The sequence below is a fragment of the Coloeus monedula genome (assembly GCF_965178545.1).
Source record: "Coloeus monedula genome assembly, chromosome: 6".
Taxonomy (NCBI): domain Eukaryota; kingdom Metazoa; phylum Chordata; class Aves; order Passeriformes; family Corvidae; genus Coloeus; species Coloeus monedula.
The window spans coordinates 30,884,542-30,910,417 of record NC_138786.1 but is presented as its reverse complement, the minus strand read 5'-3'; the positions used below and the strand labels follow the sequence as shown (position 1 = coordinate 30,910,417).

General features: G+C 41.4%; 1 protein-coding gene across 1 annotated transcript in view; it reads left to right on the top strand.

The window, feature by feature from the left end:
* RAD51B (RAD51 paralog B) overlaps nt 1-25,876 on the top strand; it is a gene marked incomplete at both ends in the record, with an annotated part of 378,199 nt that overhangs the window by 351,636 nt on the left and 687 nt on the right. The window lies entirely within an intron of this gene.

Here is a 25,876-nt window from a genome sequence, read left to right as displayed (position 1 = left end):
TTCTTTGTATAGGCACAGTGGCAAACACTGATCGCCCATGCCATTTGAGTGCTAGCTCTTCCCCTGGCTATTGCACTGAGCACGTGCTCTATATGTGCCTTACGCTGCATCATGGAGATAAAGCACTGCCCCAGCCTGTGTGTTCTTCAAGTCTGGAAGCAAGTCCATCCCAAAGCTTCTCAGACAGCCCTGCATGGTGCCTACTTCCTTCAGAGCAGAAAACTGTGATGCCCCATGCCTCTGCTGTGCTCTCTGGGCCGCAGTGTCTCTTGAATCTGAATCGTAGCCTCCATGTTCTGTGGTCTTAGAACTGAAATGGTCTGGGTAAAATCCTAAATGCTGAGTGGCCTGCCGAAAAGAGTGCACACAGGGGACCCAAGAGCTGTAGATTTATTGCTTGTAAACCAAAAATCGTACTGAAGAAAGCAAAGATAAAAATAGATGGGGAGCTTGGGGACCGGAAAGGCAGCCAGTGGAGATTAGATGCACTGCTGGTTGACTCATCCAGCTTGTTTTATTGTAGCAGAGTTCCAATAACAACTGTATTATTTCAGCTTTTGTGCAGTGAGCAGACATTTGTTTTGCATCGAAGGTTTTTCACATAAATGTGCTCCATTTTTCGTTTCTTCTTGTATTTCCCAGCTCTTCTACTGGCAATTACCAACGGGAGAGTTGATGGCTTCAAAAGGATATTGGCCAACTTCTCAGCTGGTGTAAATCAGCAACACTCCTTGGTATTTAATAGAGCTGTGCAGCTTTATGCAAGTTGAACCTACACCAACTGCTCTTTTAAAACATATCCCACCTTATAAAGAGCTGTGTTTTCTTCAGTAGTGGATTCTGAAATTAATGAGAAGCATTGGACAAACTGCCTCACGGACTGTGCACAGTGCACAACTTGGCAGCATCTGCTTTCTAATGTGTGGCTCTGCTCAGCCATGGGGACTTCTTAATGAGGGATGGCAATGAGTGGCAGCCTGTTGCATCCTGTCTGCTGGCCCTGGGCTGTGATCCACTGCCTTGCAGAAGATGGACACACAGCCCATCCACTGCCTGCTAGCTCAGTGTCTTGCAGTGCTTTTAGCCCCTTCTTCACTGCAATTCTTTAAAAACCCTTCTGTGCTCACATGGAAGTGGCTGTGAGGAACAGTTACAGTGAAAATATGGGGAATGTGCATCAGGCTTTGTTAGCTGTTTGCAGCTTGCATCACAACTTGGAAAGTACTGTCCTGCCAACTTGGGCTCCATTCAGAGGCAGAGGAGTTCTCTAGAAATGGGTTTGAAAATGACCACAGGGAAGGAGGAGAAGTATTTACCTCTAATGATGTGAGATCAGGTGGATCTGCATGTGTGGTGGAGGCTGTGCATTTGTTACAACATGGTGCTCTTTTGCAGCTCCTAGAGTGTGTGCAGACTGAAGGAACACTGGGTTCTGTTCAGCTTTTCAGAAAAGACCATTTAAAGGTGATTTCATGAGGCAGAATCCAGTGATCAGGTGGGCCAGTTCTCACTCATGATCCTACATCTCTCATCAGCTGTTGGGCCAGCCTCTGCCATGTTGACAATATATAGATGGCTGTATATTTTTACTAGGATTTTGCTATGGTTTTACTTGAGATGTTTACTTGCACTGATGTCACCTTCATCGGTTTCTCTACACAAATCACACAACATGTTTTGGACTGTGTTGCTGTGCTAAACAGAAGAAATGCCTTTATCTCTTTCATTCTTTTCATAGTATCATGGAAGTGGGAGGGAGAATCTGCCAAAATATGACTTTGTTTCATCAGAATCTGCTCCCTTATAGTGGAAGCTCTATGATAAAAGGCTTTTCCATGGTCAGTTTGGGTAGTGTGTGTAAATTTCAGCCCACCACTACCATGGACATACACAGATCCTTTAAAAACCCTGATTTTAAGACTCAGGCAGCTGTATAACCAAAAAGAAGGTCTAAATTGATCCACAGTCCACTTCTATAACTGTGTATGAATAAAGTTACTTATAAGTAACAACACAGAAAATGGCTTGGTTTCTTTTTTTTTTTTTCATAAACTTCTCAGGCCTATGAATTTCTGACAACAGTCATTTTCAGGAATAAATGATGAGGTAACATCAGCTTTATGTAGGATTGAGATAAATTTGGGTCCAAACTAAATGAAGACCTCTGTAGAGGTAGAGTTAGGAAATAAGTGTGTGGGAAAATTGTACTGAGTGAGAAGGCAGCAGGGAAAAGGAAGCCACAGTACAAATTAAAAGATTGCAAGTAACAAGGCTGCATGCCAAGAGCCCCAGAAAAGAAAAGGAAAAAAAAAAAATCTTGATTAGCTCAACTGTTTGCTTTACTATATAAAAAACTGACCTCCTTGAGGAGCTCTGAGCCCCAGCCTCCTGGGAGTCTGAGTACGTGTGAGTGAGCTGTTGCCTCGCTGATGGCAACACAAATGCTCCAGCACCAGTCTTCTGCCTCATGGATTTCCAGGCGCAAATGCTTCATCTGGCAGGAGTCCTGCCCACATCAAGCCAACAGTGTCTTAATGTTTTATCCAGCCTGGCATTATATGTTTTCCCTTTTCCAAACTGCTGCAGTAATTCCAGTTCCATTAGCTATGTGTGAGCATGTGTGTTGAAGGGAACCGCTGTCTCTCCGAGTAGCCATAATGTGTGGGCCGAGCGTGACTTTCAAGGGGACAGATGAAGGACAGAGCTGGTGTGACAAGCCCATGCCTCCAGCCAGGCTCAGACCCCAGTTCTTGCTACCACAGCAAGGGCGGCTCCCCAGCTGCCCTCAGCTCCTGGACACAGATCACTGCCTGATGTACATTGCCCTCTTTTTGAGTCCCCACTCCATAAGGACTATCCCCATCCTCCAGCCTCAAGTTCTGTGCCCTGTGCAGGAGGTGCTCTAGCACAGAGATCCTTATGGAAAACCACTGACTAGACCTGAAACATGCCATCTTGATGCAAATGCTCATTAATGTCATCCTTAATGAGCTACTGTTGTAGATCTTGATATTATTGTCATTCTTCTCCTGATCCATTCAAAATGCCATCACCAAGTTGAATCATTGCTGCTAAATGGGAAATTCAACTGCTACACGGACTATGTTTGAGGACCTGACACTTGTGTGGGTGTGCTTTATGAGTTGTTCTGTCCTAGACGCACTGTCAAAGAGGAGCGATCACAGACAAAGCTGCTCTGAGAGCACAGAGGGTAAAGAGTTGTTTATGGAAACCTTTTGCCAGTGTGTCCCTCGCTTTACTCACAAGATGGTTACTTGCTGTCTAAATGTCCATCTTCCTCCACTCTGTAACAAGAGGGAGTTATATAAAAGAGGTTGGCTTGTGCAACTACCCTCTACAATTCAATTAGATAGTATAAAGGCTGCAAGAGAAGATGATCTTTTTAACACGAGAGGATGGAAGAATTGCAGGGCTTCTTTGTAATGGAATAGGATCAAAACAACTGATATTTAACATTTGTTAAAACTTCTAGAAATGAACATTTCTAAATCCTGCTGTTATGGGAGAGTATTATAATCCCAGTTTTAAAGATGGGGAAACAAAGATGATGTTGTACTCACAAGGCCTCTTGAAAGCACAGACACACAGAGCTCAGTTCCTGAAGCAAAATGTGTATCCAAGCTTGGGACTATACCTCACTATCAAGAGCTCAGAAATACTGCTTTTTCTTGTAAATCTGCAAACACATGGGCATATAGCAACAGGTTTTATTCTATAAAGCAAAGCTTCTCATCTACACAAAATCATTTGCTGTGGCAGAGAATGCTCTGTCTCATCTTCAAAATGCACAGGGTTGCAGGGTGTGCAAAACATGCATATATTAAATTGTTCTCACCATCTTTGGCTGAGTATATTAAAAAAGGTGGGGAAGGTCAGGTGGAAGTGGTTAGCAGGGGCCTTGAGAGTGAAGTTTCTGGACATGAGAGATTTGCTGTGCTTTACCATGTATTCCAGCATCCTCTCTGAGAAACGAAACAAAGATTTTAAGCCCAAGTGAAATCAAATCCCTCAAGCAAGCTTAACTCGGGAATGTGAGAGTACAATACCAACAGCAGGGGTGTGGCACCAAGAGAAAGATGCAGTATCGCCTGGTTTCTGTTCATACTGCACTGTTTATCTAAGAATCTCCAAAGTCTTCAGGAATGCCAGTGAACTCTAAATACTCCTTGCTGCATGGCTGAGTGCTTCTGCCTGCACGTCACTGGTGAGGAAACAAAGGCACAGGAGGCCATGTGGCCAGCGTGTAACAACAGTTACATTTTGGGTGAAGCTGCATCATGCAGTCAGCAAACACCTAATTTAGACCTCATCTGACATCTAGTTTCAGTAATACTCACCAGGTCAAAGACAGTCCAGTCCTTTTGATTTCCTAGGTAGCACACTCCTTTTAGTAGTTTTTGCAGGATTCAGCAAAAGGGGAGAGAAAATCTCCAACTTGTCCCAGAATTTGAAACTGTTGATATATAGTTTGGTTGTTTCTGCTGAGGAGGTGAGATTTTCCAGAGTCAAGAGAGCATCAGAACAGAAAACGAAGGCAGCCGGGAGCCTGAATGCAAGGCAATTGTCATGCTACAGAACACAGTGCCTAGGACAGGCTACTAATGGGTGAAGTACAACCAGAATTCAAAACCATACTCATGCCACTGTTAACCAGACAGAGAGAAATGGAACATGAACACTTTCTGAGCATGAGCAGGCTGCACACACGGAAGCAATTTCCATCACAAGTTTTTTTATTCTGCAAGTTTTTTTGAATGTGTCAGGCTGCTGTTCCAGCACAGAGTGATGACATTTGGAATTGCAATGTGATTGGCATAGCAAAACCAGGAAAACAATAATATGAATAACATGGGTTTGTCACATAAGTAGAGTGAATTAAATTGATCCTGTGTTAGTGTTTTCATCTCAAAGTGCTTGAGAAGTTTGTTTATGAATTGATTACTTCCCCATGGCTCAAATGCAGCCATCTCTGGGCTGAAATGCAGTTGTCATCATTGCACATCCAGTGCTTAGGCTGGTTATGAAGGATCTGCTTTATTATGCATCTGGTTTCATCCAGCTGTTCATAATAAAATGAGAACTTTGTAGCACCTCAGTCGGATTCTCAGACTGGAAAGGGCAGTTGTTAGTGTCAGAAGTCCAAAGTCACTGAGTTTTCCAGGACAAAATTCAGACAAGTTGTGCTGCTATGCAATGGCAAGTAGTTACAACGAACATCACATAAACTGTGCTTGGTGAATCCTGAGGACTGGGCAATGGTTCTTACATCTCTGGAACTGGAATATCGCAGCTACAGTTGTCAGGGAGACAGGAAGTTATGTTATTCTAAGTTTTTTGTGCCTTGGCTGTTTCTTTACTCTTCTTCAAGAACTCCATCATTTCAATTACACCTTTGAAGATGTCAGGGAGTTGAAAGACTGCAAGAATGAAAATAGTTTGCATTTTTGTTTTGGGTTTCTTTTGTCAAGCAAAATGTCAGTGGTTGACTGACTTCATATGTTCCACCTTGGTACGTTGATATAATAGACCTAAAATCAGATCACAGCCTAATTCCACACTTTCTTTTCATTTGTAATGAATTTGTTCTGGCACTACTTCCTACTATCTCACTGTTTAGGAATAATAGAACTAGAGTGGTAGAGCTAAATCTTATTTTACTGAAGACATCTCACACTTATTCCTGCTATATTGTCAGATCTTTTTTATCTTAGCAGGTACAGGATGTGTAGTAGTGATAAGCCTGATATACCCTGCTGCCTGTTTAGTTGTACTACCTTATAGTAAGATTACCTCAGGGAAGTACAAATAAGGATCAAGAGAGGTTATATAATTTTTCCTAGCTATGATTCACTAGTCATACTTTGCCCAAAGTCAGCAACAAGGCTGAGAATATTCTCAATGACAGGCTCATATACTTTCCACTGGGTCTTATCACCATCACAAGCAAAAATTTTAAGCAAATTATCACATACAAAATCTAGCTCTGGACTTGGCATCATTGCTTTTTCATCAAATGCTCGAGGGATTAGGTTTGAACCCACCAAATCCTTCCCAATCTGCCAATCATAAATTTATAACTGAAGCAAATAAATCCATGTATTCATGAGGAGAAGGGGCTTTGCCAGGCCATTTTGGCAATTGCAGTAAGTGGGTTATGGTCAGTTTTCTAAAACAGTCTTCTCATAAAAGACACAAAAAAAGGACAGGAAACTTTTTACATTCATGGACAAGTGCCAAATCCTTCCTTTCTATCAGAATGCACTGACACGCAGCTTCTGTTAGCATTCATTGCACGAAAGTTAGTGATCTCCAGTTTTGACCATATAGCTTCAAGAGGGTTGGGGACAGCTCTGTCTCATGTAGTTTTAAGATACCTCAGGGTTGAATCCTCTTTATCCTTCACTGTCTGAAATTGTTAAACTTTGTAGTCAAAGTATACTGCCAATATTTTTGCAGCAGTGCCCTGGTGTTCTCAGGTCATGCAGCCAGGTTCCACACACATCTCCCATTCCAATGAATCCTTGTGACCACCACTTCTGCACCCAGTCTAGCTCCTCTGTAACCTTGCTGTATAGCTTGTCTAGGACTTTAGAGCTGTTGTGAGAAATTAACTTTTTTTCCGGTCTAACCCAGTTTAAATTTTTTTCAGGACAGATCTGAAGACTTTTACTGTGTTGCTCTGTTATTTTTTTCTGCTGATCTTAACATCATCTGATCTGTGTAAATGCTGAAAACTTGGTACATCATCAAACATCTGCTGTATTTTTGGATAAATGTCTCTAGTTTGGTGAAGCAATCCAAATCACTAGAATTGTGATTCTCAATTTGCACAAAATGCATGCTCTGTTTTTTAAGGGGTTCTGCCAGACTATGCTGACACATGAAGCATAAGAAAATATTTGGCATCAGCCACTTCCCCAGAGATTTTTTCCTCTTGTAGGTAGTGGAAAATGATCTCTCTGTACACATGTATTCAATTCTTTTAGGTCTGTTCATAAGCAAAGGTTCCATCTCTTTTTTTAGCATACCCATTCTGATGGTTCCTCTGTGCAGTTTATGGCAATGAATATATTCACCTCCTTTATTAGCCTCTGCTACAGGAACAGCAAACCATGCCAGCATTGTGGATTACAGAGCAGCCCTCAAATTCTCCTTCAATCACTTGATACCCCAGCTTTCCAAAGAAAAAGGCCTTTAGAGAAGGCTGAAGAATGGCTCCTACTTTTTGTAAATCATGTTTTTTGAGGATCTTGTCTACCTGTCTGGTTGGGTTTTAACCTCCTTGCAGGAATAAACCCACCACTGTTAGTCTGAAGTTTTACCGGTTCCCTCTGTGGCAGGGCTGATGCTGGCATTGCAGCTGCCAGCACACAGGCTCCAGCTCCAGTGCCCACCCTCAGGCCAGTAAATGAGACTACGGGAGCATTTCACAGCTCAGACAGCTCAGTTAGCCTGCTGTGCCCCCCCCACAGGGCTCAGTACCACTGTTCTTTGGGGTATGCATCTCCAAAGGATCTCCAAAGGATGACAGGGCCCTGCTCCCATAGATACTCTATCCAACCATATGCCCAACACCATCCAGTACTGAGAGGGAACTCAGGGTTTCTTTGCAATGAATTACAGGGTTAAGGGCCTGCCATGAAGCTTGGATGCACAGTTGCTCTTCCAGTTCAGGGGAGGTTCGGGTCCTGGCTTATCTGCTGTTACCTAGGAAGCTCAACAAAGCAGACTTACAAAGCAGGCCAAATGCAAACAACATTTAAAACTCCATGGCCCCTTACTAATGGGACTATGCTGTGTCAAATCTCAATAGCTCACACTTAACAGCCATGTCATTACGGAGTATGGGCACACAACTGCTAAAGAGAGAGCGAGGAAAAATAATAAAAAAGACAAAATGCAAAAGGCTAAGGAGGCCTCTGGTTTCCTTCATGGAATTAGTCCTTCCTTTATGAATTCCAGGGTTAAATGCTATAAATGTGATTCGCATACTCCCTCCCCTCACCAAAGCAGAAAGATCTGCTAGACACATGTTCGGAGCAGAGCAGGGGAAGATATGACGTGACTCAAGAGCCTGGAAGGCTAAAAGGAGTAGATGAGGGAGAGCTCTGCAGCCCTTGATCTTTTTAAGATTTACTGCCTTTGCCTCTTGCAAAGATTTTTTTTTTTTCCTGGAAAATTCTAGCTTCTAGCAATTTAAAAAAAAATTTTGGCTGGGGCAATAAACGAGATCTTTGAAGGGGAAGGAAGCCAAGAGAAAGTCAGGCCCATTAGTCACGCAGCTGCATTTCCTGTCACAAAGGACCCCAGTTGAGTAATCACTCAAAATATGCTTGTTATTTTTTCCTATTTTATTTCAACTTTTAGCCTGCTAATATCTACTGCAAGAAAAAAATAAACCAAGAAAAAGTCTTTTAGTTTCAGAGGGGAAAAAAATGTAGAATCAGACACTGATTTACATTATTTTTCCTTTTTTTTAATTTTTGTAGCCTAAAAAGACTTTCTGATATGAGAGAGATGTTGGTAGGGCACAGTGGGTCTGAGACAGTCCTGGTGTTGTCAGGGCATATAATTTCAGCAGGAGTGTGGGTATCAAAGTTCCTGGGCTACATTTTTTGCTGCTATCATTGATTCACGTTACCACCTTGATTGAGTCATGTACTCATTTATCTGTAATTCATTATGAAAAGTGAAGATGATAACAGCTTTTTCAGAATTGTTTTGTTGGGCTTCATTAATGGTGCTTATAAGTAATGTTAGGTCCTCTGATGAAAGTTTAGTAGAAGTATTTCGGTAAAGAAAAGTGCAGTCAAGACTGAAAAGAAATAAACTTATAATTTAAAGCAGAACATTCCTGTTACTAGATTTTAAAAGTGCTTATGTAAAAAGAGGTGAAAGTAGGAGCAAGTCTATGAAATAGAAGCAGGAAAATCTTGCTGACACTCTCTTTTGAGACACTCAGAGGAAGAAAAATACAGCACAGGGGACACCCCTTTCATCATGTTGAAAGAGACTGATTATACCAGCTCCCCACCCCTGCCTCTAGATCATGGATTAGAAGGTGCTGGCTGTGGTCAATCTGGCACTAACTTCTAAAAGAAGTCACAGATACGTGATGGAAGTAAAGCTGAAAACCCTCTGTTTTCCCAGATTGCTGATTCCTTTATTAACAAGCACAATTCCAAAATATGAAACCCTGTCCTTAATTTACTCAAAAGTAATGAGTATGGTAACCAGGCCACCTGTAAAGAAGGGCCATAAGCATGCTTCAGGGCACATAACAGTTTGTAGCTTACATTCTTGATGAGGTACCTGAGTATATGGCTCTGTGAAAATGATTGCAAAGGGATTGCAAATTTCTGTTTGGATTGCTGTCTAAGTAGAGAGTAGATGATTGTAGTTTATACTACATAATAACATGACTTCAAATACTACACAAAAAATGAAGCTTACATTGCTTACATTTGCATGTAAGTGACTGGTAATGTCATATAATTCTCTAATTTGCACACATTTGATACCACAGATGTGCAATGTTTTCAAACCACAGCTTATGAGCAGATGTGATTTACACAGCAATATAAATCACAGCTTCCTAAAGGGTGAAGTTAAAGGGTGTAAAGTCAAATAAATGTGAGATTTACACCAATTTGGTTTAAGAGAGACTTTGAAAGGCTCTTTACCCCTATGTTTAAAAGCAATTCATAATGATTGTTTATGCATGTTTACACTGAATTGAAAAGTAAGAATCTTCTGAATCATGACTCACATATGAAAAATTCCAGTCGAGATTACCTTTATAAATTATGCTCAGCCTTTGTCTTCCCAAATAGCAGGCGAGGCAAGGTGTGCTCCTCAATGGGAACACAAGTGTACACTCCTGGTTTGTGGTCAGAGCTAGCATGAGGGCATAGGGGCTGTCTGCTACGCTCACACTGCATGGCTTTCACTGCGTTTCATGTGCCAGTCTACTGGATCCCCACATCATATGACATTCTACACAATAGCCATAGGCTTATGTCCTAAAACTATCTCTGCCATGATGATAAAGGCCATTTCCAGTGATTACTGATACCTACACAGATTTGGAATCATATACTGGTAGGTGTGAATGAATGGAAATTATTTGTTTACAAGGTCAGCATAAACTTTGTACTTTTCCCTTTATGAGAGCCAAGGTATGTGATAATATTTCCTATACCGCTGTTGTAGAGATGTATTGGTATCAATCACAACAGTATCTAATACATCAGGTGGTGTAAATAATAACCACCAATTGAATGAGTTATACTGGTAAATATACGGGGTAGCAACTAATACTTTTGTATTTACTTATCTGGTTATCCTAGGAATTTGTATGGCTCTGTAGCCATGGTATTTGAGTATCTCCAAACCTCTGAATCTGTGATGTACCTATTATCTCCCTGTAGGTCTGATGCACGTTAGTACAATTAGCCCTTTATAGGTGTGCCACTAAAGTTCTAAGATGAATGACTGACTCAGAATCATCTCAGAAGTCTATGACCTCTTGATTCACCTGCTGGCTGTGAAGAATAACTCTCCCTCTTGCATAGATGGGAAGCTGAGTCATAAAGAACTAAAGTTACATGCCCATAAACACGTAGATAGCAACAGAAATGGAATCAGAACTCATGATACACAGATCCTCAGTCCCTGTCTAGCTGCATTAAATTACTCTTTCTCCTCTCTTCAGTGAACTGATCATATTTGGTAAAATAGCCAGCAGCTGTTGCTCTTTGCAGTGCAGTGCTTCTCTGTGTGTGGACTTAGAAATAATTTCTTGTCAAAAAGTTAAATCAACTGGGTAACAACGCAGTTGCTTAGTACACTGACAGTTGAATTTATCAGCCCTTCTACTAAACTGCTGCATGAATTTGGGCAATTACTTCACATGCTGCCATTTTTCTAATTTGATATAGGAATAATAACGTTCTTGGACATACAGGCACAAAAAGCACTGTGTAGTGCTGCTCTGTTTCTCATCTAAGACATTGAAATTAGAGAAGGGAAGGAACAGGGAGAATAATAAGTTTTCCCATTTAGTTGAATGAAGTTTCTATGATACAACTCAAAAATGTCTTGAAACAGGAGTGGTTGGTAAGAACATTTAAGTTTTACCAGCAGACATGTTATTCCAGGGCTGTTATGCTTCTATAGAGGGTCTAGCCTCTGCAGCTGTGGTTTAGGGGTTCTGCACCCTTTGCCAGTCAGCACAGGATGGAGCTCTCTGGGTCTGTCTCAAGGATGGTTTTGTTTTCCTCCAAATACAGTATAGGAGTGTGGAATTTGGCTATATGTAGCAGACATGTAACTTCATTTTGACAGCAAAACTGACTATGAAAGGGTTAACCTGACTAATGGCAACACTTCAGTAAAATTGAGGGAGGTGGAATTTAAGTCTCAAGTCTTAATAAAATGCAGGTGTTTTATTCTTAGATTTTAAATGTCTTAAGACTCCAGCAAGCATTTGAAAACAAGGGAAAAAATGTGCTATTGGATAAGAAACTTGGAAAGACAACAACAGGTAGTGCAAGGCATCTACAGAGAATTCAGCTTTCACTGGCTAAGGCCTACCTTAAAGTTCACAGAAGGAAAACAAAACATAAATATTAACTAAACAACACCTCTCACAACATGCGTCTGACCTCTGAGGTATTACACCTGGGATTAACTTTTGACATTCTCCTTTCCACCATTGTGATTTTGCTGCCTTACTGGCTCCATGCAGAATATTTGTGCTCATTTTTCAACCTGTCTTCTTCTTTCCCAGTCTGTTTGGGGTGTTGATGGGGTGACAGGTAGCATGAGCACTGCATTCACAGTGTACAGATAGCTCTGCTACATCATTTGCAACTGCTTTTATGTCAGGGATAGGAATTTTTTTTCTGTTGGGGGGCGAGCCAAACTACTTTTAGTACAAGCTAATAAAAAGAAGTTGTAAAGAAGTCACTAATCACTATTTTCTTCTCTTTCAATTCCCTCTCCTTATCACACAAAAGTAGAAAATTTGGGGGAGCATTTGTCAGTAAACTGCACTGTTTAGGTCAGAGAGGAGAGGGATTACACTGAACTTTGATCTTTAACTTCAAGGTCATCATGTATTTGTTGAATTAACGTAGATATAACCTTCTAAAGGGAAATGGAACCCGAAGAACCAGAGAAGACTAAATGTACTTACGGTTGCCCAAGGCCTAAGATTACTGCACCAACATCCCTATGAGCCTTAATTAGTGTGGGTATTTTCGGGACCTGTGTGGTGAAAACAGTAACAAATTACTGTCCATAAAAACTCAGCACCAGAAGAAAATCAGGCATCGATTTTCCTGGCCTCAGCCTTGGTGATGTAAATAAGCTGTTACTACTAGAGGAGAAGGACAGAAGTAGTCCATGGATTACCTGATAGGATGGGGAAAAAAAGAGTAACTTGGGTTTTGATGCAAGGGTATTGCAGCTGCAATGTAGTAGGAAACAGAGAAGCAACAGTGAAGACTGACAGGTGAGATACAAACAACACCAAGCAAAAAATATAAATGTCATACAAAAAAGTCTAAGGCAATGAATAAAAATTAAGCTGATGGAGCTGTGAAGCTTCTAAACCTGAAAACCTGCCAAGTCTTTTTTTACATAGAGTAGAGGGCTCAGGGCAGCTTGAGTAAATAATTCAGCATACCAAACAACAAAAGTCAACCCCCTCCATTATTAGAGTAGGAAACCCAAAAAAGGCCAGGCTGTGTGCCTTCTGTGTGCCACTGTCCTGCATCCTTGCTACAGTCACAGCCATCCAAACTGCCTGGAACACAGGCGTCAGACAGACATGGCAGAGATGAAGGAGGGTGAAGTGTAGATCTTTCTTCACACAGTTCTCAGAATAAACTTTCTTTACTCTCAACCATCATCAAAACTAGGTGCATTTTTGAGAGGTATTTTCTGAAGATGCAGTGGAAATAGACTACAGATTGAGAGAGGGACAAAAAGTAGAAATCCTCACTAAGAGCATCTCAAAAATCCTGGTAGGAATCTTCAAGTTGGCCTGAATGTACTCAGGATCATACCCTTGAGGAAAGAAGTTTCTGTCAGCATTTGTTAGCTGCTCACAATTTTAGATCTTCTCTGGCCTTCTCATTTCCTTCTTTGCTTTGTAAGACTGCTTTCATCCCACTCTTTTTTGCCGATGCCAGTTCCTGTTTCTAATGTCAGCAGTTCTCAATCTTCTCAGATAACCCTGTTGTTGTTTGTGCCTTGCTACGTGAGGGAAACAACCCATGCTTTCTGTTCCCTCCTAAAAAGACACTGCTGCTCAAGCTCCAGCAAACCTAAGCCAGCCCCTGGTCTACTCAACTTCTGCCCAAATCCAGCATGTCAGACTGCAAAAACTAGCAATACCTCTGGTCTCAGTGTGGGGAAATAGCCAAGGTCAGTGTTAGAAATATGGATTCTTTATTCTCCATCAAACTGGCCTTTATTTTTTCTTTCTAGCCTTAGAATTATTCTTGTATTTTCTGAGGTATGTTGTCTCTGGGAGCCACTAAAAAGTAATGGATAGATTTGCAATAAAATGTGTACCTCTCCGCCAAAGTGGTTTTAAATTAGTTAGTGTCAACTCTGAAATAATACTGATGTCAGTCATTGAAAAACTCAAGACAAGTACTTTGTAGTAGTACTAAATATTAACAATAATCATTAGTGTTAGGGCTCTTAGCTGTCTTTGCAGATACTGCTAACTGTTCCATGTCATTCAATAAAAAGAAAGATTCTTCCTCTAAACACTTTATGTGCTGTAAAATTGCGTTGTATTTGACTCAAAGAACTTACCAATAACCTTTGTATCCTGTCTCTTATTCCTCCTCCTTTGCATGGTGAAAGTTCCCCTTCCAAATTTCATTTGCCTCATGTATATTTATTTTAAATGCCTGAAATGGAAACAAATTTCTTTGCAACTTTCTTCTATACATAAAAAAAATGTAGTTAACTACTTGTAAAAGAAGCAGAGATTCCCATTTAAAATAATAATAATAATAATGATGATGATAATAATTTATTCTGGAGAGTGGCATCAAGAGTTAGACTGTGCCAATGGCACAGAGAACAGAAAATATTAATTTCAGAATATTGAAGAAGACCAAAATCTTCGCTTTTATGCTACTCTTCCGATGGCATCTTAGTATATTTTAAGAAGTGGTTAAGGATATTTTTAATCTTAATCTTCAATTTTTGTAAGTGGAGCAAAGAAATGTCTCCCTTAGTTCATTTTTTATTTCTTCAAGCCTAGCCTAAAACATCTTAGCATTGTACCTTTCACAGATTCACCTGTAGCTTTTCAATGAGAGTGAAATGCCTGAAGTGCTTGCATGCAGAGCAGCAGGACCTGATGCCCTTCATTTCACAATAGCTTAGAAAAAGGCTTAAATGGCAATGGTGCAGATGCCTCCACCCAAGCCAGGGCTCAGAAGGGAGAGGTACAAGTGAGTATAAAACTGTTTGTTTTCCCTTTCCCTTGCTTTACTGTGGGATACCCACAAACATTTAATTAAAGCTATTGTATGCATGCTTAACTTGGACATATCTGTGGTTCCTTGAAACCGTTATACAGGAGCACCAAAGAAAATACAAGGGAGTTGCTGAAGGAAAATACAAATGAATTAGAAAAGCGTAGCAACCAGAGAATACATTTCCCATAATACAACAGTCAAAGGTCATGAGATCACAGATGCTCAGTTGCTCATGCATATCATCTATTCTCTCCACTTGCATGCTTGCTCCGGAGAGGGCAAAGATTTAATGAGGATGGGGCTAGCTTTAGCAGTTCTCACCCTTCCTCACACCCTACATCTCAAAGAGCACTGAAAGCCTCTTTGAAGTTGCAATAGACACACATTGAACTGTCCCAATGCACACATACAATCTGGAGTTTTCTCATCAGGTACAAAAATACAAGGTGACCGTTCTCTTCCGGCTGCCCTGGATATGAACAAAGCTCTTGAATCAAAGACTTATTGAATTGAGGAGTGGAAAGAAGTTTCTCCATTGCATCTGTCTTTTCAACCTGCAGTAGCAGCCCTTCTCGGTCTCACGGTTCCTATTAGTCAGTTCATTTTTCCCAGCTCCTCAAGAAGAAATCCTGTTCAGACAAAACAGCACTCTATTTACAGGAAGCTTGGCAGGGTCAAAAAGTGACTGTAAAATTGATCTCTTGTTAAAACACATACAGTATTTGCTCTGATGTAGATACAGTTATGACTCAGCAATCTCTGATTTGCTATCAAGGCCTTGAAGGTGATTTCAGAGTCAGATTTGTTAAACTTGGTGACATTGTGTTATCACTTAGCAGAGCTAACTCAGTTGCTCCAAGTCCCACTTAATCTATGCAGCTCACTACCCACAGCTTCTGACCTACTTAGTCACTTCCTGTCTTTGATTTTAGTCTTAAGCCTCTTTTCTGTGTTGGCATGTGACTGCCATTTAATCTTAATCAAACTTCCTTGGACTTCCATTACTGTCAAGTACAGCTTCTCTCACCGTAATATCCACCCTTCTGAGTGCAAGAAAACTGATTTACAGCCAACAGTCTGCAACTTCTCTTATGCTCTATGTTCATCTTTGCTTTGTTTTCCTTCCTGTATGAGTCACTTCTTCCCCCTCTCTGACACATGCTACACTTTGTTTCCCTCCATCTGTCAATGGCTGAGATGCTGCCCTGCACACCTTTACTGCAGAGATGTGGTATTACAGTGTGTGCCCAGCTACTGTGTGCAGATTCAGAAAAAGCTAAACACGAAGAAATTGAGTTGGCCACGGGCTGCTTCGGAAAGTCAGCTCGTTTAATATGCTTTTGCTTCTGACCAGAAATGATGACCTACTCAATTCCCTTATGCCTTGCTTAAGAGCTACTTATGCAAAACACAGTTGTTTAGTCTATGCCTCCCCACCTAGCATCTCCCCTGCTACTTCAGGGCACTTGTTAACTGTACAGATGCTGAAAGGTGGGTACCAGCTTAGGACTTTCCCAGTTCTCACTGATTCTTTATGCTGCAGTAATGGGCCTTTGAGATAGACTTCTTCAGTCAGTTTCCTTCCATGACCAGAATCTAATCTAAAGGTGTTAATCCAGTACCACAGTGACTTTTGCCTGCACAGGGACACTTCTGAACTGATGGGGTCTGTTGGTTTTGGAGATTCTTTCACCAGGGCAGAGAAGTCCAAAGATGTGGCCTGATGCTCTTTGTGGGCCCGATGGTCTTTAAATGTCAGACACAAAACATTTAGTGGCAATGTCATCTGCATGTAACACATAGGAGAAATTTGTTCAATCCCCTCTTGCATGTATGCTCTTTCCTGACTTTTTTCAATATACCCAGTTCTGCTATTCTCTCTTCCTCCTACTGCTGTGCTCATCAGCACTCATACACTTTCAGGTCTTGCTGTTATAAACATATGGAGGTTATGTGACCCATCACTGAGTGCAGCCTTGTCCTCTTAGGAGGGAGAAAAAATACCATACATTTTGGAAGGACGAATTAGCTACAGGCCATTCTTATTAAGCCTCTCCTTCAACTTATCTCAAATTGTATTTTTGAACTGCAGTCACTATGCACTGTAAGTTGAAAACAACCACTTGAGCCCTTTCCAGTGAGGCTTTGATACTAGGCATGGAGGAGAGATAAGCAGCACATTGAAGTTGTGGTATCACTGTAACTGAGGGCAAGGAGTGAATGGCAACCTCCCCTCCTTCTGGCACTGCCTGGCTCTGGATGAGGGGAGAGGAACGAACCAAGCAGCTTGGGTTCACACACGTGGTGAGAGCCAGCAGCCTCTCAGCTGATGACAGATTAGACTCAGGGTCTGGTTAGTGGGAAGACTGTGATTAGACTTCAGCAACATCTGTCTCTACCACTAAAGGAATCACTGCTGCAGGATGCGATTTTCTCAGCAAACTGTAATTATACCAGGAACCTCATTCCTGCTGTTTTTCTCAACAACTTAAGTACAAAAAAAAAAAAAAGTGAGTAAGGATGCCGGAAAGCTGAAACTGTGAAAGGAGCAGGAAAGAGGCACCTGTTTATTTTTGTTCAGCTCATTCCAATTATCTTCTCCCAGTTTCTTAGATTTGTATGGATCACAGACTGTTTTTTCCTGGAAGTCAGTGCCAAGGTTTAACTACCTGAAGCTGGCCTGCCATCCACCTGAAGCTGATAGCACATATCCTCTCTGTCCACTTATGTCCCATGGCACCTCAGACAAGTGTGGCAGCACTTGCAGAAGGTGTCATACACAGCTTTCCTTGGCAGTGCCACCTACTTCCTCCCATGGGGGCAGCAATATGGAGGGTTGGTCTCTGATCACAGCTGTTCTCAGGACATGCCCAGGAAGGTATGGCCTGAGCAGAAGTTTGGGATATGGGAGACTGCTCAGGGTGAGTTTAAACCTTACTCCCAAAGGCCCTGTCTAGGATTTAAGAGTTCGAACTTAAAAAGTGTTAGGTTGCATATAGTAACTCTCTGTTCTAAAAAACACAGAAAAAGCAGTAAAAGTTTGAACTCCCAGTAACACCTGGTAAGTTTTGCCACAATAACAATGTCAAAAAAAAGCAGGATTTCCTTGCAAGATTTCTCTGCCAGAAAAAACTTTTTGTTTGTGCAGTTGTAACTCCGTAGAAGCCCATTTGCCTTTTGTGCTTTCTTTGCTCATAGTATAAGAAGAAACAGACTTTTTTAAACTTATATGTAGGAGAAGAGGAGAAATATCTAAGAGAGTTTGCCAACAGAACTTTACCATCCAATACTTAAGATGTAGACAAGGTAAAAATGATTCAAACTAATCTATGTACTTCTTCCTTAACTTTTCCTGGAGCATTAATGTGACTTCTAGTATACTTTGAAGGCAAGAGCATCATGTCTATGTTAAGCAATTTTATATCAACACCATAGTCACCTAGAAGAAAGCAGAATTGTTCCTTACCAGCATGTCTGCCCTCCATCCCGCAGCACGCCTGGCAACACAGGCAGGGATGAGAGTGGTAGCAGGAACTTGACCCTTGGGTCTGAAAGCACTGGGAAGGCTGCACATTGGCAAACAGATCCCAATCTCCAGAGCCAAGTCTCTGTAGACTGGTGACAATCTAGAGTAGTCTGGAATTGGCACAAATGGACAAGGAGGAGAGAGGAAAGATTGGAAGGAAAATGGAAAAAATGCCTCTTGCACATTTCACTTTCTTTTCCATCTGCTGGTGTGCTGTTGCTGTGAGCTATTAAAGAGCTACAGTGCTCTGTCCCAGAAGGGACTGTGTTCCAGTGGAGATGGAGAATGATCCCTACAGCTTAGTGCTTTGGGAGCCCCCTTGAATGGAAGGGGCCATAGCAGTAATGTTTCTCTGATTTACTATTCTACTAAATATACTTGGGAGTTCAGCACTTGGGGCAGTAGCCAGAGATGCTGTTCTGGCTCCTCAGACCTGAAACTCCTGGCAGGCAGTGGGTACTGCTGGGTACTTCTGACTCATTCTTGTCGAAGTAGGCAAGTCCCTCTTGTTTCTTGCCTTCCAACCAACTCCCAACTCTCCTGAACTGTTTCCAAAATTCAAGGAGAGCAGATTACTAAAGCAAAAGGTGTTTGCAGACTTTGAGACTTTGTAGCATGGGGAGATAAGGGTAAAGAGGGAGGACCAGGAGAAGGTGGAGTGGGCATACAGTGACTGCCAAGGCCTGAGCAGAAGAGCAGATTTTTGCATCCATTCACATGCTCAGCAATTTCCTGCGTTGTTCCTGCAATCAGCATGCTCCACCTGCTTTTACTTAACCATTTCCTGTTTACGGCTTCCAAAAACTTTCTGGTGAAATCACTAATCTGCCACAAGATGAGTCTTTATGGTCCCTTTTGGGCAGGCTTCACTCACTTTTTGTCTCTGTCTTCAGCACATAGATCTTTCAGACTGAGGCGCTTTGTGCTGTGTGTGCATGTCTGCATGCATGTGCATGCAGTCAGTAGTTATGTCAGGAAACTATATGTTTGCTCATTAGTTCTTCGTCTTAACATATGCCCCTTTTTTTCCTTCTAATGCTTGCTGGATTTTACAAATTTGAGCAAAGAAACAAACAGTAGCACTGAGGGCTGGTTTCTCTTTCTGTAGAACAGAAGGCTCCAGATATTTAGAGGAAGGACTTTCCCATCACTTTGAAGCATCTAAGTGTTCTCCCACCAATGAGGAATTGTTCTCTGCGTAGCTTGCCCAAGCTTCAAATGATTTTCTAGATTTGAAAACAGTGAGGAAATTTCTTGTAGTCTGCTGTTCAGTTTCTCAGATGTGAAAGGCAAGGTGTGAGGAGCAGGAAGGGTGAACCAAAGAAAAATAAATCCCTTTCTTACAGTGTAGATGGCACCCACAAGTTCCCATCGCACACTTAGTCATGTCTTGTAGAAATCACTAGAAATGCCTGCACGCTTCAAGTCTACTCTCCTTAACTATACTACAGATAACACTACAGCCACCACTAAAATAAAATTTATTTGTCACTGCTTTTTCTGTTTGTTTACTCTTTTTATTTCTCTTCTGAAGCAGTGAAAATAGATTCTTAAGTTTCCTCTCTGATTCTCATGCTCTTGCACAGTGCTGCAATGTTTGGGTTGTGGTGAGCACTGCAGGGGAATGTTCTCTTCTTAAAATAAATCATGGAAACATTTCTTTTGGAATCAAGGCTTGTAGAAGTTTACTTTTTTAAAAAAAGAATGTCAGGCCAACTTTGGCCTGGCATCATATCCCTTTAGAGGGAACAGACTTCTGATGCATGTCAGTGTATATATACTACCGTGTACATATGTAAAAATATATATATACATAGATATACATGCACACACACCAGTATATGTGCCAGTTATACTGGTATAACTGAGCACTGAAGTTAAGAACACTGGACATGTTGGTCCTGTCAGACAGATACGCAAATTCCTTAACTATCTCTGCTGCAAGTTAGTCTAAGTCAGGATGCTTACTCTGGCAACTTAGGCATAGAAGGAGTCAATCTGTAGCATGCACCAGCACTGCTGCTGAGCTGTTTCACACACTTTGGAAATGAAGTTAATGGGCTCACACTCTCACACGCTTCTGAATATTTTAACAAGAACACTAAACCCCCACTCCCTGTTTTAACTGTAATATAAACATGCAGCAGTATCGCTTCTGTATGGGTTAGGAGGGATGGTCTGGGCATCTCTGATGTCCAGGCAGCTGTCTGCTGTAGGCATACCACACTCCACTTAGATCAGAGTTTGCTGAAGTATCCTTCAAGCTGTTTGTGAGCAGCTTTTGAACTCTCATCAGGAAACGGAAGCAGTTGTTTTCTGCACAGAAGTCTCTTTCAGATTGGCCCAAGTATGTAAAATGGTTACTTTGGTTCCCATCCAGCACAATTCATTCAATATTTTGTGTCAGGGTGCTTGTCATCAGTGGCATTTGCCCAGGGTGAGTCACACCTACCCAAGCAATGATCTGAGAGAGCCCTCAAATCTTTCTCATTTTCATTTTACAGGGTACAGCCATGGTAAGTTCATTACCATATTGTACCACATAGCACTTCATAGAGCAGGTCCTTTTCTTCTAACCAGATTTCAGCCCAAGAGGCAACTACTTCAAAAGAGATTCTCTAGTTCTGTGTCCATCTTTGTTTTCCAAATGTTCCTTTCACCACACTGCTTTCTGGTTACACTGTAAATTTGGGTGCACTCAAAATATTTTTGCCTTCCTCCTCCACTCCAAAATTGAAGGAAAGCTGAACTATATGAAAACGAAGTGAGAACTGAGACCCTCAAGGAAAATGGCAGGAGGTGTAGAGGACCACGCAAGACTCTTTCCAGGAAATGGGCAGAAGGTTCATCCCATGAGTCACTGAAGCCTTAGATGACTAAATTCTTGAAGAATAAACTGTCAGGAACATGATACTGGTCAGGACAGTTGCAGAGGGAGACGAAACCTTCTTAAATAGCTGTTGTTTGGTTTTTTGTTCGGGATTCATTCCTGAGGAAATTGCTGTGTCTCTGGCCAGGAATGGGGGCAGTGTGCAGGCAGTGCCAGCCCTCCTCGGCAGAGGCAGCAGGCAAGGCATGCTGGGGTGCACATCCCGCTGCTCCTGGCACCAGCTCTCCTGCCCGAGGAGCTGAGAGGGGATCAGGAGCACTCCACGGCTGTCCTGCCCAAGTGAACAGGGTAAAAGAGGATCACTGGTGCTCAGATGCCAACTGAATCAATACACGTTATGTTTTTGCGTACCAGCAGGTATGAGACCAAGAGGAAATGAAGGTATTCAAACTCTAATTCCAGCTTCTTTTAAAAAGTTTTCTTGCTCTACCCTCTCCAACCAGTTAACAAAGTTCTATCAATAAAACTGACCCAAAGCTCTGATTTGGATTTCAGAGAAGATCTTTATATTTTAAGCCAGTAAAAGCAGAAGCAGTCAGATGCCCTCCACAGCTACCTCCAGAGGAGCTGAACCAGCATTAACAGCACTGGGAAATGTTTGCAGTATCATCTTCAGTGTGGAGAAACCCGAATGTTCCAGCGTGCTGCTGCCAGTTCCCATTTTGATGAGTTTGACCCAAGAATTTAACATTTCAGCGTTAGTTCTGTGTCTCATACTGCCATTTATGTAATGATTGCTCATTTGGTTCCCATTAAAATAATGGTATTTCTTCTGCAAACCACTGCTTGTAAAAATCAAGCCACCCACATCAATCAAGTCTCTTTAGATGGTAATAAAGGAAATAAATAGTGGGATACACACTGTAATTCTCAGAGAATGGGGGGGCTTTCTTTCCACTCTTCAACATACAAAGTTCAGACACAGAATTAGGAACATGAAAGATCTGTTAAGGGTTGATTAATCCATCTCTTGCAAATACACAGTGTGCTACTCCCCAGCAGATGTTCCTCGGGTACTATATTGATAAAAGAGTCTACAGCTTTCCGTAGTCAGAGCATCAAGAATCCTCTTAAAATTGGAGAAATGGAAGGTGTAGTTCTCTGAGGTCATCCCAGTGCCACTATACTTTGAGACAGTGTAGAATGATTCCTTGTGTTGTATATAACCAGCACTTTGAGGAATTCAGTTTCAAATGTCTCAAACAATAGGGGTTTCACCGCTTCCTGTGGGAGCCTGCTCTGCAGCCTAACTCGTTTCACCATCTGGAGCGTTTTCCTGAGTGTCTGCTCACTTTAAACTTTCTTTTAATTGTGTACCCACTATTTCTTCTTAAAGGTAACTTGCCAAAAGCTTCTGCTGTGTGAAATTCACGTTATGTTGTGCTTTTCTATTTTTTATGAGGATTGAGAAAACCCTGAAAGATTGATGACTTCTTGTTTTTACTTTTTCTTCCTCAGAAATAATAATAAGTAATTAATAATGTATTTCTGCTTTTTTAGCCATTCATCTCAGCAATTTACAAGGAAGGTCAACACTGTCGTTTTTTTCCCATCTTTTCACAGATGGGAAAAACTGAAGCACAGGGCAGGAAACAACTTGCCCGAGATCATTCAATGAGCCCATGGCAAGACTTGGATTTTTAAGCAGGTCTCCACAGTACTGCCCTACTTTTTTCTTACTCTTTTATTTTTTTGGCCCAGTCTAGTTCCCTTTGGCTTTGTTGGAGTACCTAGGAAGGACAAACTTTCCATGAACTTTATTCAGAATTGTAATATTGTAACTGAAAGGTCAGCTTGTTGAATATTTAACAGTTACTATCTTTCCAGTGTGTTGGTCAAGCATCCTAATTAAGTAGTGATAAATAAAACCAACAAAGCATTTTAACAGACTAATTCAGTCCCTAGGGCCTCCGAGCTGAATTTCCTTCAGCTAGTCTGTGTTTTCCCAGTTGTGGATTATGCAGATTGAACACAGTATATATCAAGCACACTCTTATCAGCACACTGCAGGGAGATTTCCTTCCTCCTCAGTACCACCGTGCTTACTTCACCTGTTGTATTTCCCTTAGCTTAGTGGTTTTCAGTAAATGTGTTTCTCAGAATCTGGATAGTTGCTAAATTATAAATCTTTCAGTTTGGGATAATAATACCACAATGTGTACAGCATGATACACTGGGTAGGGAGCCATAGCATCTGAGCTCTGAGCAGGCTTACCTGGGTGTCAAAGCAGTGCGGCCTGAGCAGCACAGAGCTCTCTGCAGGCTGCTAAGAGATAGCGGGGTTTCTCCTACTTGCTTTGAAGCTTCTACCTGTCCAGCCTGTCATTTCAGTGAGTATCTTTAGTGGGACTGGATACACCTGAGCACATGGTAAGATGAGTGTTATTCCTCACCTCCACATGGGGAGGTGAGGGCAGCCAAATCTGTATGCTTGCAGTCTGGTGTGCAGGGGCCTCGTAACTGCCCCACACTCTGGAGACTGAACTGGCAGTGCTCATCACATATGAGGTGCATCACTCTCTGTGGATTGAGAACTGAGAAATCAGGGTTCTGGGTAGGCCGTAGTTATAGCTGAGGGGTAGCACACAGATCCTCCTAGATGCTGACCATTGTCAAAGTATGCCAGCAAGCGAAGTCTGTAATGTTATTCCCCTACTGCTCCTTCAGGCCTCCTTCATTCCAGGTATCATTGCACAAACGTCTGAGGATTTACCAAAAGCTACAGGGGTGCTGTAGGTCACTGAGCACGTTATCTCTGCTTTCAAACTGAGTTTGAGAAACTACCAGCAGCGTCAAGCCTATGTCTCCTGGCTATGTGAATAGAGGAAGCCAAGAAGCAACAATGATTACATAAAGCAGGGAAATCCCCCTCAAATTTCTCCCAGACTACCTCAAACTGAAGCTGATTTGCATGCATACAGTACGAATAACTTTGCAATGGCTTCTAGCCCCATGAAAGGGTTACATGTCCTTACTTATAATCATATAATCAGGCCAGTTCTCTGAGTCGAATCACTCAGAGGAGATAACAAAAGATCGAATCAGAGCCTGTGTAGAAATCTAAGCAGTTTTATGTAGCATGTCAGCCTGCTTCAGGTGCAGATACAACTGGGTATTGCTATTCCACACAAAATGAATGGGAACTGTTCAGTACCTATTAGTAACTAGCAGTTATTCTAGAAGAACACTGCAGAAAAAAATCTTATTTTATGTTTTACAATTTGTGGTTATGGATGGGTGGTATCACACATAGCTTCCTATACAAACCCTGTTTGGTAGAAAATGGACCCTACTGAGAACTAGAAAAAAAGTTGTGGTATTCTTGTAGTTAAAAACTACGGTCATCCACTTTATAAAACCTGAGATTCATTTGGCCTGGAATTCCTGAATAATGCTGTTCAAAAAGCAGTGGTGTTAAACAAGACTTCCGAGATTACTGTGATTTGTTTTAAACATCATGGTTTAACAGAAACAAACAAGTAAGCAAAAAGAGATGGCATATTGAAAATGCACATTTACTGGGTTATCTCAAGCTCAAAAATGTAGTTGGCTAATATGATGCTTCAAAACTATTTTTCATTATGTTTTATGCACTAAGAATGACAATGTTCATAAGCCTAGTACATCATGACTATGGAATGCCTAGATTCTTCTTGAAGACAGGTGGTATTTTCTGTTTCCTTGCTTAGAGAGTGGGGCTTGGGGATTTGCTTGTTTGTTTGTTTGTTTGTTTTAATAGGATAAGAATATTTAATAGGATAAGACTTTTTAGAGGCTCGCTACGAGCTGTTTCTTTGGAAAGAATTTACTCACTTACTCTTTCCTATCTTTTTACTGAAATAGGTTCTCAGATATATTTCCTGTCAGCCCTCTCCCAAAGCTAGATGGAGTATGGACGACTTCACTTATTCTCTCCCAGTAAATTCACAGGACTTCCTGTACCTTTTTTGGGTTGTCAAGCCAGTGCTGTATTAACCTTAAGTACAGTTGGGTAATGGTGTAGATGCCTTGCAGTAAATACCAAAGCTGTTTCAAACAGTCTTAGATGTGCTTTTGTCATTGTAGCATATTTCCCTTGAGGAATATGGGAAATTAGCATTATCATCATTGTCAGTATGGTTATACCAGGACAGCTGTATGAGCAACTCTTTTCTAGTGTAGTTGCTTTTCATATAGTTAACAAACAGGGCTAAAGAGGAAGAGGGAAACTGAGACACAGCTTATTTTGACAACATGTGTAATAAGCCTTGTGTTTCTTCGACAATATCACCTCTGTTAATATTAATCATAGCTTGTTACTGTGAAATATCCTGCCTTTCATTTTCCTCCTTTCAGCTTTATTGACTTTCTTCAAAGCTTTGGTACAGCACAGTAGGAATCAGCCCAGGTATGAGCTGGGTGTTCTGCAGAGTCCTTCAGGCACCTGAGGGCTCTCTGTGCTATGATGGAGCTTGTCTTATTGGGTCAGCTGGAGAAACTGGAAAATAAATATGTATTTGAATAGGCCTGGGATGCCTTGCAACACAGTTAATAGCAGCAAACCTGAGGACGTGACATGATCTGACTGATAATTAGTACCTTGGATATTTTGGTCCTGGTAACTGTGTGTGTTTCTTCAGCTTGCGTTCATCAGCTTGCAGGTTGCTCAGGAAGGCTTTCATTTTGGTTTGAAATATTTCTTCTCACAAACAACAGTCTGTTTTCTACATAAAATGTCTAATCACAGTCATATACTATCCTTTATTTACACAGAGAGCTTCATCCAAAGCACTTTACAACCTAGCATTCACATAGTACTAAGATTAGAAGAGGAGCATCTTATACTGGTTGGGAAATAGGCTCTGATCTCAGCCTAGATATTAATAAAGCATATAGAGTGTAGCCATATTTTCTCTGAATCCAAGGTAATTTGCTATTAGTTAGAAAATA